This window comes from Anomaloglossus baeobatrachus, chromosome 7 (assembly GCF_048569485.1).
Source record: "Anomaloglossus baeobatrachus isolate aAnoBae1 chromosome 7, aAnoBae1.hap1, whole genome shotgun sequence".
NCBI lineage: Eukaryota > Metazoa > Chordata > Amphibia > Anura > Aromobatidae > Anomaloglossus > Anomaloglossus baeobatrachus.
Genome location: NC_134359.1, coordinates 120,352,708 through 120,370,720, shown reverse-complemented (window position 1 = coordinate 120,370,720; position 18,013 = coordinate 120,352,708). Strand labels below are relative to the sequence as shown.

Genomic DNA, 18,013 nt, shown 5'->3' with positions numbered 1-18,013 from the left:
GCGGTGATGATGATGAGTGGGGTAGTGCCGGGTTGTGTGTGATGATGATGAGTACGGTAGTGCCTGCGTGTGCGGTGATGATGATGAGTGCGGTAGTGCCGGGTTGTGTGTGATGATGATGAGTACGGTAGTGCCTGCGTGTGCGGTGATGATGATGAGTGCGGTAGTGCCGGGATGTGTGTGATGATGATGATGAGTCCGGTAGTGCCTGCGTGTGGGGTGATGATGATGAGTGCGGTAGTGCCGGGGTGTGTGTGATGATGATGAGTGCGGTAGTGCCGGGGTGTGTGTGATGATGATGAGTGCGGTAGTGCCGGGGTGTGTGTGATGATTGTGGGGGCGGTAGTGCCTGCGTGTGCGGTGATGATGATGAGTGCGGTAGTGCCGGGATGTGTTGTGATGATGATGGGGGCGGTAGTGCCGGGATGTGTGGTGATGATGATGAGTGTGGTAGTGCCGGGATGTGTGGTGATGATGATGGGGGCGGTAGTGCCGGGATGTGTGGTGATGATGATGAGTGCGGTAGTGCCGGGATGTGTGGTGATGATGATGGGGGCGGTAGTGCCGGGATGTGTGGTGATGATGATGGGGGCGGTAGTGCCTGCGTGTGCGGTGATGATGATGAGTGCGGAAGTGCCGGGATGTGTGTGATGATGATGATGATGATGATGAGTCCGGTAGTGCCGGGGTGTGTGTGATGATGATGAGTGCGGTAGTGCCGGGGTGTGTGTGATGATTGTGGGGGTGGTAGTGGCTGCGTGTGTGGTGATGATGATGAGTGCGGTAGTGCCGGGTTGTGTGTGATGATGATGAGTACGGTAGTGCCTGCATGTGCGGTGATGATGATGAGTGTGGTAGTGCCGGGATGTGTGGTGATGATGAGTGTGGTAGTGCCGGGGTGTGTGTGATGATGATGATGAGTTCGGTAGTGCCTGCGTGTGTGTGATGATGATGAGTGTGGTAGTGCCGGGGTGTGTGTGATGATGATGATGAGTTCGGTAGTGCCTGCGTGTGTGATGATGATGATTGTGGTAGTGCCTGCGTGTGTGTGATGATGATGAGTGTGGTAGTGCCGGGGTGTGTGTGATGATGATGATGAGTTCGGTAGTGCCTGCGTGTGTGATGATGATGAGTGTGGTAGTGCCGGGGTGTGTGTGGTGATGATGATGGGGGCGGTAATGTCTCCATGTGCGGTGATAATGGGGACTCTCTCTCTCTTGCGCGGCTAGAAAACTTAACGCAACGCGTTATTTCCCAGGAATCCGTTGCCTTTATTATCCCACTATTTGCAAGGCATCCGTCACATGCGTCACACAATGCATTGCAACGGATGCCGTTCAACACAAGTGTGAAAGTAGCCCTATCTACATATATTCCATGTTCATTCCATGACTAAGAAACCTATTATTCATCTGTATAATTTGTGATAAGAAGTTATTATGTTCATTCTTTTTATTTGTTCCTTTTCTCCATTCTTTTTAGCATGTCCCGTGAAGGAGCCTGAGTGTCAGTATGAGGAGCCGCGGCAGCAGGGACCCCGCACGCGCAGCAGCCTCCGGCCTCGGCTGCTCTGAGGGCCCAGACACTGACATATAAGAACAATGGCTCAAAATGGAGGCGACAATGCGGCCTCCCCCACAGTCCACTGGACCGCGGCCTCCTTCCGCCTCCGGTGCTCTCACCGCCCTGCTCAGGCCGCCCCTACACCCTCCTGACCAATCACCTACGGGCGACTCTATGTCCCCATCACATAGGGGAACTGCTGCTCAGCAACATATCAAATCCACTTTAAACCCAGTCTGTAATGCGGCATGGCCGTACTGATCAGCACCTCTACGTACTGCACGAGTCTGTGCTTCACCCACACACAGAAGATGTCGTTTTGGAGTAAAAATAAGAGAAAGCATTATCCGTCCCTCCTGTGGCAGCACAGTGGTATAACCCCTCCTCTTGTCCCGCCCTCAGTGACGTAACCTTGACGCGTTCCGGCCTCTCTTTCTCCTGGTCGTCGAGCAGCACAGGGGAATCTTTCGGAAGAGGCCTTGGTTGTTTGTTTCCCGTAACCACCCGCCCCGTTTCCTGCCTGTCTTACATTCGGTGAGTCCTGTGGTATCCCTGTAGCGGGGGAGCGCGGTCCTGTGGCCTCTCCAGCCTGGGTTCATGTATTTTGTTTCCCTGTTTGTGGCGTGGTCGGGCGGCTCCTGGCCCAGGCCTGTCCTCTGCTGTGTCCGCAGGTCAGGGCTCGTACTGCTGAGGTCTCCGGAGGCGTGCACTGATGTCCGCGGCCGGCCCGTCACTGCGCTGTGCATTACTGTCGGCAGGATACAGGCAGCGCTGCTGAGAAATGGCCGCACAACTCCCTGACCGGTGACCACTGCCGCTTACAGGGATTCTCCACCGCTCCCGGCCGCTGCTGTAACAGCCCCACATGCACTTTCTTACAGAGCACCTGTGTCTAGAGTTATTGACACGTTCCTACATGGGGAGACACCTGTCAATCACCTGGAATGGGGCGGGGAGAAACCTGCCAGGGGCGGAGCCATACTGTCATTTCTATTTATTTCCTCTGAAATATAGGAGACGCCCATACTGTAATTATAGGGAGCATGAATCGCCCGGCAGTTCCATCTAGAGTCCCCCTTATTGTGATCCCCTTTTATCATTGGATTGTTTGGGTGGTGGGTGTCAGCCCGCACCCCTCCGCCTTATCACCTTTATCCCTGCTCATCACTGCTGCTATCACTCCTTATGGGGCTTTCTGAGGAGGCTGAGCGCATCGCTCGCCTATTACCATCAGTCCCATAGAGTGCATGCAGTGGTGGGCCGCCATGCACACTGCCACTCCACTCCTGGGATATGAGTCTTTCTGGCAATGTTTGGGGGTCTCGGCAGTTGGCCCCCACCACAGTTATTTCCATTGTCCGTAAATGCCCTCCAGTGCCCATCTGGCTGAATGCCCGGTGCTTCCTGTGATGTGGCTCCTTTTTTCTCCATGTTTTGGATTCAGCAATGATGTCACAAGCCTGACCTCCTGGCCTGAGTAGGCGGCGGTGTCCGACCACCACGTCACAGCTTCTGAGCATGTGCAGAACAGACCATCTTTCTCCATGGATCTCTTCTCCATGCTCCACCACCTGCCGGGTGAGATAAAACAGTGAAGGTAGCTGGGAGTGTGTATGGGGGGAAATAGGCCTTTATTTGGGCAGTGGCTGACATCTCTAATAGCCAGTGCAGCTGTGTCTGGGGACTGTCGGACCACGCTGACTCCCTGTGTACATCATGTCAGGGTCTACAGTTTTGTCATGAAGACCTCCAGATGTGTTTATAAGGAAGGCCTCCAGCTGGTTTAGGGTGAATAATCCCATATAGCGCCACTTCCTATCTTGCTTTTCTGTTATAGACTCATACAGTTTCCGCCACTGTTGCCTATTAGTCTTTGTTATGCTGACAAGAAAAAGAACATTATGTTTGCACATTTAAAGAGAACCTGTCACCATGAACATGGAGACTAATCTGCTGGCCCCATGTTAGAGTATACAGATATAGTAGTAGAAGAAATTCAGTATAACCTGTGCTTTCCTCATTATGACCTTCTTTTCTTCAGCGCTCTATTGGGAGACCCAGACGATTGGGGTATAGCTACTGCCTCCGGAGGCCACACAAAGCACTACACTAAAAAGTGCAAGGCCCCTCCCCTTCTGGCTATACCCCCCCGTAGTATCACGGGTTCTCCAGTTTTCAAGCTTTGTGCGAAGGAGGTCAGACATCCATGCATAGCTCCACAGATTTTAGTCAGCAGTAGCTGCTGACTATTTCGGATGGAAGAAAAGAGGGCCCATATAGGGCCCCCAGCATGCTCCCTTCTCACCCGTTGATGGTGTTGTAAGGTTGAGGTACCTATTGCTGGTACGGAGGCTGGAGCCCACATGCTGCTTTCCTTCCACATCCCCCTGAGGGGCTCTGAGGAAGTGGGATCCTGCCGGCCTCAAAGCTCTGACGCCGGGCTCCATCCACAGACCCATTTGAACCTGCTGGATACGGAGCTGGAGTACCGTTCAGGGACATGGCCCTGCACCATTACAGGTACTCTGTGTCCCCGGACACACAGACACAGCACACTCCAGACTTGCTGGGTGTGCTAGTGCGCCGGGGACAGTAAAGGGTTACAGTCACTGCAGCTTTGCTGAGTGACTTTGTGTATTGGGAACTACCGCGCCGGACGCTCCGGGAGCGGCGGCGCGGCTGGGACTTGTAGTTCGCCGGGGACTGGGCGCCGACCGCGCTTTTACGGCGGCGGCGCTTATAAATCCAGTCCCCGGCTTCTGCGGCCTAGTGCCGCTTCGTTCCCGCCCCCTCCCTGTCACTCAGGGAAGGGGACAGACGCTGAGCACTCAGCAGTGCCGAGGGCTGGAGCCTTTTTACATGCTCCAGCCCTCTCACTGCACACTGTCGGACGCCGGATTCCCGCTCTGACTTGGGGCACGCCCACGGCCCGCCCCTCCTCACACGAGCTGGGGAAGACGCCGGCAGCCATTACTGCAGTCCGAGCTCGGACTTTCGGCAACCAGGCAGGACGGTGGCGACCATACACCCGCTTATAGGCGGGCGGTAAGCGGCACACATAGTGCTGACCCCAATATATACTGCAGTGTGTACATGTGTATTTTAACTGCATAGGTCGCTATATGCCCGCTTGGAGAGCGACACATCAGCAGCAGGAAAGCAGGTGTGCTAAGGCACAGGCTTTCTAGGCTGCTTGTATTGCACGTACTGAAGTGTTCATTTGTGTTTATGTACATTGCACTGTACAGTCGCTAGTCTTAGCTATATTCTCCTGGAATGGCTAGACTACAGCAGCAGAAAACCAAGGATGCTGGGGCACAGGTTTTTTTCTATGCTGCTTGTATTGCATGGGCTGCAGTGTGCATTTGTACTTGTGCTTGTATGCTATACATTGCACTGTATGGTCACTCTTCTGGGCTATATTTCCCTAGATGACTAGTCTACAGCAGCAGAAGAGCAGAGGTGCCAGGGCACAGGCTTCTATGCTGCTTGTATTGCTTGTGCTGCAGTGTTCATTTGTACTTTATGCTTGTATGCTATACATTGCATTGTACGGTCACCAATCTTGGCTATATACTTCTAGATGGCTAGTCGGCAGCGGCAAAAAAGCAACACAGATTTTCAGTGCTGTTTTTACTACATGGGATGCTGTTCATGGCACCGTCCCATTGTGTGCATGCTCCCCTGTAGCACTTCATCTGCCGGGGTCTCTAGCACTTCGTCTGCCGGGGTCTCTACTAGTCGTGGCCAAAGAAACCACCTGTCATCCCTGTCCAAGGACAGGGACGGAGTTGCAGTTTCGACAGATATATTGTCATAAGATAGAGACTTGCAGTTCAGACAGGCCATGGGCAATCTTCCTGACCAACCTCATTTGGAACGGGGGGGTCCCAGGAGGACTCTCTGTATGATAAGGCAGCTCTCCAGGACTTTGATCCTGACATCGCTATCAATCCGGATACACCGGATGGTAACGCCATACGGAATGATCCTATAGCGTCCATCAATGGAAGGTTGGATCTTTCTCCCTCAGCTCCCCCAGTGGAGGAGTCAGCTTCACAGCAGGAGAAGTCCCTTTTAAGTATCTCAAACGGATATTGAGTATTTTTCTGGCCACGCTGACTTCAGAGAAGCAGTCCAGAAACACCACGCTTACCAGATAAGCGTCTTCTCCAAACGTATTTAAGATACACGTTATCCCTTTTCCCCTGACGTGGTCAAGCGCTGGACCCAGGGTACAAAGGTGGATTTTCCAATCTCCAGGCTTGCGTCTAGAGCCATAGTTGCACTGGAGATGGGGCTTCACTTAAAGATGCCATTCACAGACAGATGGACTCTAGTTGAAATCTGTCTAGGACGCTATCGGCGTGTCGGTTGCTCCGGCATTCACAGCCGTATAGGCAACCTAACTTTTTCAGCTGTTCTTGCGCAGCTGGCCTTGAGCACATGTACATCTGTACCGCAGAGGCGTCCGTAATCCCGCAATGTCTGCACTGCGACTTACCCTATTCATGCTGTCCTAAAAGTACAGTCGAGGTTTCGGTCCTTCCCATGCTTGGGCAGGTCCCAATTGTCCTCGTGCAAAAGGGCTACAAAACCTCAGACGGGCTCAGATTCCGGCCGGGCTCAATCACGCCCAAGGAAGGCAGCCGGAGGAACCGCTACCAAGGCGGTCTCCGCATGACTCTCAGCTCTCTCTCTCTCTCTCTCTCCGCATCCGCGGTTGATGGCAGACTCCCCCGCCTTTGGCGACATTTAGCTGCCACAGGTCACAGACCGGTGGGTGACGGACATTGTGCTCACGTGCACAGGACAGTGTTCTGTTCTCGTCCTCCGACTCCATTCTTCAGAACGGCCCCACCTCCCCACCGAGCAGATGCCCTGCTGCAGGCGGTGGACGCTCTAAGAGCAGATGGAGTGGTGATCCCTGTCCCCCCTCAGGAACGAGGGCGAGGGTTTGTACTCCAATCTCTTTGTGGCTCCAAAAAAGGACGGCTCCTTCCGTCCTGTTCTGGACCTAAAACTGCTCAACAAGCATGCGAACGCCAGGCGGTTCCGGATGGAATCCCTCCGATCCGTCATTACCTCAATGTCTCGAGGAGACTTCCTTGCCTCAACAGACATCAAAGATGCCTATCTCCACGTGCCAATTGCTACGGAGCACCAACGTTTTCTACGTTTTGTGATAGGAGACGACCATCTTCAGTTCGTAGCTCTGCCATTCGGTCTGGCGACAGCCCCACGGGTGTTCACCAAGGTCATGGCAGCAGTGGTAGCAGTCTTGCACTCTCAGGGACACCCGGTGATCCCTTACTTGGACGATCTACTCGTCAAAGCACCCTCCCTCGAGGCATGACAACGCAGCCTGAATGTTACACTGGAGACTCTCCAGACTTTCGGGTGGATCATCAATTTGGCAAGGTCAAATCTGTCACCGACTCAATCACTAACGTATCTCGGCATGGAGTTTCACACTCTATCAGCGATAGTGAAGCTTCCGCTGAACAAGCAGCGTTCACTGCAAACAGAGGTGCAGTCTCTCCTTCAAGGCCAGTCGCACCCCTTAAGGCGTCTCATGCACTTCCTAGGGAAGATGGTGGCAGCCATGGAGGCAGTTCCCTTTGCGCAGTTTCATCTGCGCCAACTGCAAGGGGACATTCTCCGCCAATGGGACGGGCAGTCAACCTCCCTGGACAGGAAAGTCTCCCTTTCCCAGACGGCCAAGGACTCTCTGCAATGGTGGCTTATTCCCACCTCATTGTCACAGTGAAGATCCTTCCTACCCCCATCCTGGGCAGTGGTCACGACAGATACGAGTCTGTCAGGGTGGGGAGCAGTTTGTCTCCGCCACAGGGCTCAGGGGACGTGGACTCAGCGGGAGTCCACCCTTCAGATCAATGTTCTGGAAATCGGGGCAGGGTATCTTACCCTACTAGCTTTCCAGCAGTGGCTAGACAGAGGGCAGTTCCGAATCCAGTCGGACAACTCCACAGCGGTGGCATACATCAACCACCAAGGAGGGACGCGCAGTCGGCAAGCCTTCCAGGAAGTCCGGCGAATCCTCATGTGGGTGGAGGACACAGCATCCACCATATCCGCAGTTCACATCCTGGGCGTAGAAAACTGGGAAGCAGGCTTCCTCAGTCGCCAGGGTATGGATGCAGGGGAATGGTCCCTTCACCCGGACGTGTTTCAGGAAATCTGTCGCCGCTGGGGGGTGCCGGACGTCGACCTAATGGCGTCTCGGCACAACAACAAGGTCCCGGCATTTATGGCACGATCGCGCGATCACAGAGCTCTGGCGGCAGACGCCTTAGTGCAAGATTGGTCGCAGTTCCGGCTCACATATGTGTTTCCACCTCTGGCACTCTTGCCCAGAGTACTGCGCAAAAAATCAGATCCGATTGCAGCCGCGTCATACTCGTCGCCCCAGACTGGCCGAGGAGATCGTGGTACCCGGATCTGTGGCATCTCACGGTCGGCCGACCGTGGTCACTACCAGGCCGGCCAGACTTACTGTCCCAAGGGCCGTTTTTCCATCGGAATTCTGCGGCCCTGAACCTGACTGTGTGGCCATTGAGTCCTGGATCCTAGCGTCTTCAGGATTATCCCAAGGGGTCGTTGCCACCATGAAACAGGCTAGGAAGTCCACCTCTGCTACGATCTACCACAGAACGTGGAAGATTTTCTTAACCTGGTGCTCGGCTCAGGGAGTGTCTCCCTGGCCATTTGCATTACCTACTTTTCTTTCCTTCCTGCAATCGGGGTTAGAAAAGGGCTTGTCGCTCGGCTCCCTTAAGGGGGAAGTCTCGGCACTATCCGTGTTTTTTCGGAAGCGTCTAGCACGTCTTTCTAAGGTGCGCACGTTCCTACAGGGGGTCTGTCATATCGTACCCCCGTACAAGCGGCCGTTAGATCCATGGGATCTCAACAGGGTATTAGTTGCTCTCCAGAAGCCGCCTTTCGAGCCTCTGAAGGAAGTTTCCTTTCTCGCCTGTCACAGAAGGTGGCGTTTCTCGTTGCGATCACATCGCTTCGGCGAGTGTCTGAGCTGGCAGCTCTGTCATCCAAGGCTCACTTCCTGGTGTTCCACCAGGACAAGGTAGTGCTGCGCCCCATTCCGGAGTTTCTCCCTAAGGTCGTATCCTCATTTCATCTTAATCAGGATATATCCTTGCCTTCCTTTTGTCCTCATCCGGTTCACCGGTATGAAAAGGACTTACGTTTGTTAGATCTGATGAGAGCACTCAGAATCTACATTTCCCGCACGGCGCCCATGCGCCGTTCCGATGCATTTTTTGTCCTTGTCGCTGGTCCGCGCAAGGGGTTGCAGGCTTCTAAAGCCACCCTGGCTCGATGGCTCAAAGAACCAATTCTAGAGGCCTACCGTTCTGCGGGGCTTCCGGTTCCTTCAGGGCTTAAAGCCCACTCAACCAGAGCCGTGGGTGCGTCCTGGGCATTTCGACACCAGGCTTCGGCTCAACAAGTGTGCCAGGCAGCTACCTGGTCCAGTCTGCACACTTTCACCAAGCATTATCAGGTGCATACCTATGCTTCGGCGGATGCCAGCTTAGGTAGAAGAGTCCTGCAGGCGGCAGTGACACCCCCGTAGGGGAGGGCTGTTTTGCAGCCCTAACATGAGGTATTTCTTTACCCACCCAGGGACAGCTTTTGGACGTCCCAATCGTCTGGGTCTCCCAATAGAGCGCTGAAGAAGAAGGGAATTTTGTTACTTACCGTAAATTCCTTTTCTTCTAGCTCTTATTGGGAGACCCAGCACCCGCCCTATTGTCCTTCGGGATGTTTTTGTTGTTTGCGGGTACACATGTTGTTCATGTTGAACGGTTTTTCAGTTCTCCGATGTTACTCGGAGTTAATTTGGTTAAACCAGTTATTGGCTTTCCTCCTTCTTGCTTTGGCACTAAAACTGGAGAACCCGTGATACTACGGGGGGGTATAGCCAGAAGGGGAGGGGCCTTGCACTTTTTAGTGTAGTGCTTTGTGTGGCCTCCGGAGGCAGTAGCTATACCCCAATCGTCTGGGTCTCCCAATAAGAGCTAGAAGAAAAGGAATTTACGGTAAGTAACAAAATTCCCTTCTTTCTGCTACTTGTGGTCCAGTGGGCGGTCCAGTCAGTGATTGACAGCTAACTCTTCTGGTCGTTTCCAACATCGGCCGGAAGAATGGACTGTTCTTTTTTTTCTTGTTCACTGCTTTCGAAAGCCTGAATCAGTTAAAAGAAGTTACAAAATATGGAACATAGAACTGCAGGTCGGCCGGACACATCCAGGCCATATGATCATTATTTCCGTGGGTTTTGTTTAGCGCTTTTTCAAGCAGGATCCTGGGACAGATGCTCTGAGCACTTACCCTTAATGGGTGTTAAATAACAAATTGTGACCACGAAATTTCTACAGCCACAGTATATGTACCTAATCATGGAGATTGGCAACCTATAAATGACGTTATTGCACCCCTGCTTACCTGCTCCCTGTCTGTGATTCCCCAGACTCCACCTCCCTCCGTTATGTGAATGACAGGTCACTGCTGAGATTTCATACAGAGGAGGCAGGTGGAGGGGACAGGGAATCAGACAGTGAGAAGACCCAGTGCACTGTCCAGCCCCATGAAATCTAATTAGCAGAAAGCTTTGACTGCTGATTAACCCTTTTCACAAGAGGACGTATTGGTGCGTCCTAAATCACGAAGGAGTGATCACTTCTGGCTGCTGCAGGGATCCCTGCACATGTCTACTGATTTGCACAGCAGACGTGTGCCTCGCAGGTGGATCTGTGATCCACCCACGCCTGTTAACTCCTTACTTCTCACTGTCAATATGTGACAGCACAATTTAATTGCCCGCAGCGGGTAATGAGCACTTCCCCGCCACCATCGGAGGCCCCACAACGTGATCACAGGGAGCTGATGGTAGCACAGGGTCATGTGATGAATCCTATCAATATCATGACTCACTTCCTGTTACAGCCAGGAAAGAGCTGGTTGTAACAGATGAGCATTTCTGCTGATCTGAGCTGTGTAGCTCTGATCAACAGAAATGAATGAGCGATCAGACTGCTGATCCTTAGTCCCCTAGGGGTCTAGTAAAATAGTGTTTAAAATAAAAATGAAAGCCTAAAAGTTCAAATCCCCCCCCCCCCCACATTGAAAATTGTAGGTTTACAAAAAAATACAAAATATACACACATTTGGTATCTCCACATGCAGAAATGCCCGATTTTATCAAAATGTAAAATCAATCTGATGCGTAGCGGCAAAAAAAAAAATTCAATGACATTTTTTTGGGTCGTCGCAAAATGCAATAACAGACTATCAAAATATAGCATCTGCGCAAAAATGGTGCCATTAAAAAGTCAGCTCGAGACGCAAAAACTAAGCAGTCACTGAGTCTCATATCCCAAAAAATGAGACTGCTACGGTACGGGTCGTGGAAAATGACAAAGTGCGCCACTTTTTTTTTTTTTTTTTTTTTTTTTTTTTTGGGGCAAAAACTGATTTTTTTTTTTTAGTCTTTTTAGATAAAGTAAACCTATACATGTTTAGTATCTACGAACTCGTAACAACCTGAGGCATCACAGCAACACATCAGTTTTACCATATAGTGAACACTGTGAATAAAATATCCCCAAAATCATGCAATTGGACTTTTTTTGTATTTTCCAGCACAATATATGGTAAAACGTATGGTTTCATTTAAAAGTACAACTCGTCCCACAAAAAAAAGCCCTTATATGGCAAGATTGATGAAACAATAAGTTACGACTTTTGGAAGAAGGGGAGGAAAAACGTAAAATCGCCCGGAGATTAAGGAGTTAAAAACAAAGTGGATTTCTTCACGAAAAGTATCAAATTATTCTGTATTAGTCATTTCTTTACATTGTGAATTATGCTGATTAGTTCTTTAACCCCTTCACTACCCATGACGGATATATCCGTCATGGATCGTGTGAGGTTAATCCCCGCTCCCTGCCGTGGGCAGGCCGCAGTGATCCGCGCACATATCAGCTGATTTCAACAGCTGACATGTGCCTGCAAGTTACGAGTGGAATTGCTTTCCACCCGCAACTTTTAACCCCTTACATCTCGCTGCCAAAATCTGGCAGCAAGATGTACATGCTTGCGGCCATTACTTTTACTTACCGCCGCCCCCACCGGAAGTCACGTGTGATCACGTGACTTCCGGTGGTTGCCATGGAAGCACAGGGTAATGTGATGACACCTGTAGCTAACAGGAGTCACTTTCTCTCAGTAGCAGCATATTTGGAAGAGTGATCAGATTGCTGATCCATATACTTCCCTAGGGGGACTAGTAAAATAAAAAAAGTGAAAAAAAAATAAACTATGTGCCCACGGGGACAGTGTCCTGCGGATATATCCGCAGGACATTCCGCAGAAGCTCCCAGGGAACAGCACCACAACTTCTGTCTGTTTCCATGCTGCGGAATGTCCTGCAGATATGGTGTGGGCATTCTGCATTGAGGATACAGTACCATGGCTTCGGCACTGCATCCTCAATGCAGAACAAGTGCTGCAGTGATCGGGGGAGTTCATACTTACCTCCATCATGCAGCACCTCGCTTTCCGGCGGCCGGGTCACTCTCAGCGTCTGCAGAAGAAGGTGGGCGGGCCTGAACTAGCTCCGGCTGTCACATGACCGGAGCTCATGCAGGCTCCGCCCACCTCTTCCTTCCTGTACCTGGATTCACCGCGCTCCTGTACACCGGATGGAGAAAGTGACTCCGGTGAGGCAGGTAAGTATATGGGACCCTGCGGAGAAATCCGCAACAATAATTGACATGCTGCAGATTTTTCCGCACGGAAATCCGCACGATTTCCGCTGCGGAAAAATCCACAGCGTGGGCACAGCATTTCCCAAATGCCATAGAAATGGCTGGGGAGTAGCTGTGCTGCAGATTTCTGGAAAATCCGCGGCTTTTCCGCGAGAAATCCGCTGCAAAATCTGCGCATTTTCCGCAGCGTGGGCACATAGCCTAAAAGTTCAAATTACCCCCATTGAAAATTAAAGGATTAAAAAATATACACATTTGGTATTGCCGCGTTCAGAAATGCCCAATCTATCAAAATGTAAAATAAATTAATTGATTGGAATTTTTTTGCCGCTACATCGTTTACCAAACGCCAAAAATACGTTTTTTTTTTGTTGCCGCAAAATGTAGCATCTGCACAAAAATGGTACCATTAGAAGCATCAGCTCGAGATGCAAAAAATAAGCAGTCACTGAGCCATAGATCTCAAAAAATAACGTTTCTACGCTACGGGTTTTGGAAAATGGCGCAAAACGTACGCCACTTTTATTAGACAAGGTTGTGAAATATTCTTTTAACCCCTTAGATACAAGTAAACCTCTACATGTTTGGTGTCTACAAACTCGCACCGACCTCAGGCATCATACCCACACATCAGTTTTCCTATGAAGTGAACATGGAGAATAAAATATCGCAAAAACTATTGTGATCACTTTTTTTTTTCTTTTGCAGTTTTTCCACACTTGGAATTTTTTTGCTGTTTTCCAGTACACTATATGGTAAAACCTATGATTTCATTTAAAAGTACAACTTGTCCCGCAAAAAACAAGCACTCATATGGCAAGATTGACAGAAAAATAAAAAAAAGTTACAACTCTCGGAAGAAGGGGAGCAAAATAAACAAACCGTAAAACGCCCTGGGTCTGAAAGGGTTAAGTCTGTCTTAAAAAATTAAAAAAAAAAAGTTTCTGCCAGGTGTGTATAGTTTGAAGATCTGATGATTTGATCTGGATTTTCCCATCACCACTCCAGGTGACTGGCTATGTGCACATTTGGAAGAGACTGGTCAGTAACTTGAAGTAGCACTGAGAAAAACCAGTAGGGGGAACTCTTCTGTAATATTTAATGGGAGTTACTGCTAAGTAAGAGAACACTTTCACAACAGCAGAGTGCCTCAATCAGACCCTCCAGTGCATGGCCGCTATATCTCCTGGTCCATCTTGACAAACCTCGTAACACTTCACCAGTAGAGCATGGACAAGTGTATATACCACATACACGTTCTCGGATAATCAGTCATGTTGCGGAGCGCATAAATGGTGGTGGTTACCGTAGATGGGGTCCACACCTGTGACTTTTGCACTCTCAGTTCCACTGCACTGTCCACAAAAGGAACCTCTCAGCCTTGGCTTTCTATCCTGGATGAGTTGTGTGAATGTCTTGCCTTCTCTTGGAGCAGGTTGCTGGATGGAGGATTATGTAGCTCTTCATTTACTAGTGATGGAGAAATAGGTTTCTTTATTCCAGAAAAGTAACTTTTTTTTGTTTGGTTGATTTTTTTTTTTTTTTTTTTTTTTTTCCACTTTTGTGTCACTCATTTTGTAATTAGGCACAGACAGAACATTTTGTTGCAGAAATTTGTGCCCATGTCTGATGAATTTCAGGCTTGTATTGCACATGCTTCAGAAATGGTCTGCTGCATTCTAATGTGTGGACATACTGAGGGCTATTCCCATCTCCAAGATCCTATCCTAATATGTAATAGGTGTAGTAGTAATAATAGTATTAGGCTAAGTTCACACTTCCGTTGTTTTGCATCAGTCACAATCCGTCGCCTAGAGGAATTACGGCATCCTGCAAAATATTTTGCAGGAATCCTGTTTTTCCCCATAGACTTCTATTAGGGTATCTGCGCACGTTGCTTTTTACCTGCTTTTTACCTGCTTTTTTTGCTGCTTTTTCTTCTGCGCTGTTTAATGCCAAAATGGATGTGTTCTTCTATTCAAGCAAAGTCTATGGGAATTTGGGTTTCTTGTTCACACTATGTTGTTCAAAATGCTGCCTTTTTGTGGCAGAACTTTGGTCAAAAACTCAGCTTTGCAGTGCAAAACCCAAATGGCAAAAACAATTGACATGTTGCTTCTTTGAAAAGCTGAGTTTTTGACCAAAGTTCTGCCACAAAAAGGCAGCATTTTGAACAACATAGTGTGAACAAGAAACCCAAATTCCCATAGACTTTGCTTGAATAGAAGAACACATCCATTTTGGCATTAAACAGCGCAGAAGAAAAAGCAGCAAAAAAGCAGGTAAAAAGCAACGTGCGCACATACCCTCAGTGACGGATTGTGACTGATGATGCTGCATTGCATCCGCTGCGTCGCGGTCAGTCGTTTTTTAACTGACCGCCGGGCGGGAGCAACGCAGCCTGTAACGTTTTTTGAGCAGTGCGATCTGTAGGATTTTGCTGCGCATGCTCTCTCTGGCTCCCTGCCCCCGTAACCAGGATAAACATCGGGTAACCAAGCAATGCACTTTTCCTTAGTTACCCGATATTTACAGTGGTTACAGGTGCAGGGAGCCCGCGCTAAGCTGGTATCCAAGATAAATATCGGGTAACCAAGCAAAAAGTGCTTTGCTTATACCCGATTTTTACCCTGGATACAGTGTGCAAGGAGGCCGACACTTCACCACTCAGCTCCACCCCCTCCCGCACTCATGTGTGTGTACACACACTTGTCCCCAGCCCTGCAGTCCCCGCGGCACTGAAGTCCTCAGCTCCACGGCTCCGCCCCCTCGCGCTCTGCCCCCTCCCGCACTCCGCATGTACACACACACTCTCACACTCGCCTGTCCCCAGCCATGCAGACCGCGGCACTGACGTCCTCAGCTCCTCCTCCCGAACTCCGCCGCCCCCCGCACACAACGGAGTCCGACAATGAAATTCTTTTCTTTGTCATCCGTTGTACAACACATCAGTCACATGCGTCAAGCAACGCATGTGATTGATGCAAAACAACGGAAATGTGAACTTAGCCTTAGCAAATACCTCCAATTTGAAATGTAGTATTGTTCTCCTGGTATAGCCATGTCTCTTACATTATGTGCACTGCATTGCAGGACCTTGTGGGATCAATGGTTACAACCACTAGCAACTAACTCACTGTACGCCTGGTCGTAACCATTGATACCTAAGTCGCTGCACATGAGGTAAGAGACATGGCTATCTCAGAAGTATACGACATTTCGAATTGGAGGTATTTGCTAATACCGTTATTACTACACCTAGTGCATATTGCTAATCCCTGCCTAACCCGTCCCTGTATCTAGTGGCATAGAGATCTTTAGAAAAAGTATTTCCAGAGATCCTTTATGATATGCTAAAGAGTGCAGGGACTAGTCGCAAGGGCGATATTTCCCTCACCCTCTTAGCATGTTAACACGCTCCTGTGGGTGTGCTAACCTGCTATTCAATGGCCATACGTACCTGTCCGTTGTCACTGCCTCCGACGCTGCATAATCAGAAGGACCAAAAGAGTCAGAATTTCTGATCATGCACACTGAGCCAAAACATTGCGTCGGAGGTGGTGACAACGGACAGGTACGTGCGTCCATGGCGATAAGCATTCAATAGCATGCCCATGCTAAGAGGGCAGACTAGTCGGGGGGGATATAACGCCCTTGCAACTAGTCTTTGCACTCATTAGCATATCGTAAAGGATCTTTGGAAATACTTTTCTTCGGCGCTCCATTGGGAGACCCAGACGATTGGGTGTATAACACTGCCTCCGGAGGCCACACAAAGCAATTACACTAAAAAGTGTAAGGCTCCTCCCCTTCTGGCTATACACCCCCAGTGGGATCACTGGCTCACCAGTTTTCTGCTTTGTGCGAAGGAGGTCAGACATCCACGCATAGCTCCACTGTTTAGTCAGCAGTAGCTGCTGACTATGTCGGATGGAAGAAAAGAGGGCCCATATACGGCCCCCAGCATGCTCCCTTCTTACCCCACTTGTGGTTCGTAAGGTTGAGGTACCCATTGCGGGTACGGAGGCTGGAGCCCACATGCTGCTTTCCTTCCCCATCCCCCTGAGGGGCTCTGTGGAAGTGGGATCTTACCGGCCCCCAAGCCCTGAGGCCGGGCTCCATCCACAGACCCAGTTGAACCTGATGGATAAGGAGCTGTGTACCATTCAGGGACAAGGCCCTGCAACTTTCAGGTACTCTGTGTCCCCGTTCAGGCGGGCACGCACACACCAGACTTGCTGGGTGTGTTAGTGCGCCGGGGACAGTAACGCTGGGGTTTGAGTCACAACAGCTTAGCTGTGTGACTTCATGTAATGGGAACTACCGCGCCGGCCACTCTCGGAGCGGCGGCGCGGCTGGGACTTGTAGTGCGCCGGGGACTTAGCGCCGACCGCGCTTTTACGGCGGCGGCGCTTATAAATTTAGTCCCCGGCTTTTGCGGCCTAGCTCCGCTTCGTTCCCGCCCCCTCCCTGTCAATCAGGGAAGGGGAGAGACGCTGTACGTTTACTCAGCGCCGAGGGCTGGAGCCTTATTTACATGCTCCAGCCCTCTCACTTGGCACAGTGGGACACAGGTTTCCCGCTTTTGGTCTGGCACGCCCAGGGCCCGCCCCCCCCTCCACAGGACGCCGGCAGCCATTCCTGCATGCAGTTCTGGCTGGAGGACGGACACAGGCTCTGGGAGACCCAAGACTAGGGATTTCTGGACCACACACCCGCGTTTAGCGGGCGGTAAGCAGCACTTTAGTGCTGGCCCCTCTTGTGCCACAGTGTGTATTGGTGTACTTTTTCCTGTACCAGCTGACGTATCTTGGCATGGAGTTTCATACTCTCTCAGCGATAGTGAAACTTCCGCTGGACAAGCAGCGGGCACTACAGACTGGGGTGCAGGCTCTCCTTCAAAGTCAGTCGCACTCCTTAAGACGCCTCATGCACTTCCTGGGGAAGATGGTGGCGGCAATGGAGGCGGTTCCGTTTGCGCAGTTTCATCTGCGCCCACTTCAATGGGACATTCTCCGCCAATGGGACGGGAAGTCAACATCCCTGGACAGGAAAGTCTCCCTTTCCCAGACGGCCAAGGACTCTCTGCAGTGGTGGCTTCTTCCCACCTCATTATCACAGGGAAGATCCTTCCTACCACCATCCTGGGCGGTGGTCACGACAGACGCGAGTCTGTCAGGGTGGGGAGCAGTTTTTCTCCACCACAGGGCTCAGGGTACGTGGACCCAGCAGGAGTCCACCCTTCAGATCAATGTTCTGGAAATCAGAGCAGTGTATCTTGCCCTACTAGCCTTCCAGCAGTGGCTGGAAGGAAGGCAGATCCGAATTCAGTCGGACAACTCCACAGCGGTGGCATACATCAACCACCAAGGGGGGACACGCAGTCGGCAAGCCTTCCAGGAAGTCCGGCGGATTCTGATGTGGGTGGAAGCCACGGCCTCCACCATATCCGCAGTTCACATCCCCGGCGTAGAAAACTGGGAAGCAGACTTCCTCAGTCGCCAGGGCATGGACGCAGGGGAATGGTCCCTTCACCCGGACGTGTTTCAGGAAATCTGTCGCCGCTGGGGAAGGCCGGACGTCGACTTAATGGCGTCCCGGCACAACAACAAGGTCCCAACCTTCATGGCACGGTCTCGCGA

At 50.8% G+C, this 18,013-nt stretch overlaps 1 protein-coding gene across 2 annotated transcripts in view; it reads left to right on the top strand.

The window, feature by feature from the left end:
* The first annotated feature begins 1,987 nt into the window (after window positions 1–1,987).
* BZW1 (basic leucine zipper and W2 domains 1) overlaps window positions 1,988–18,013 on the top strand; it is an 81,364-nt gene continuing 65,338 nt past the window's right edge. The window contains exon 1 of one of the 2 annotated variants that reach the window (XM_075317640.1): window positions 1,988–2,097. The gene's annotated coding sequence lies outside the window, so the exon portion shown is untranslated. The remainder of the gene's footprint in view (window positions 2,098–18,013) is intronic. The other variant, XM_075317639.1, reaches the window with a different exon arrangement.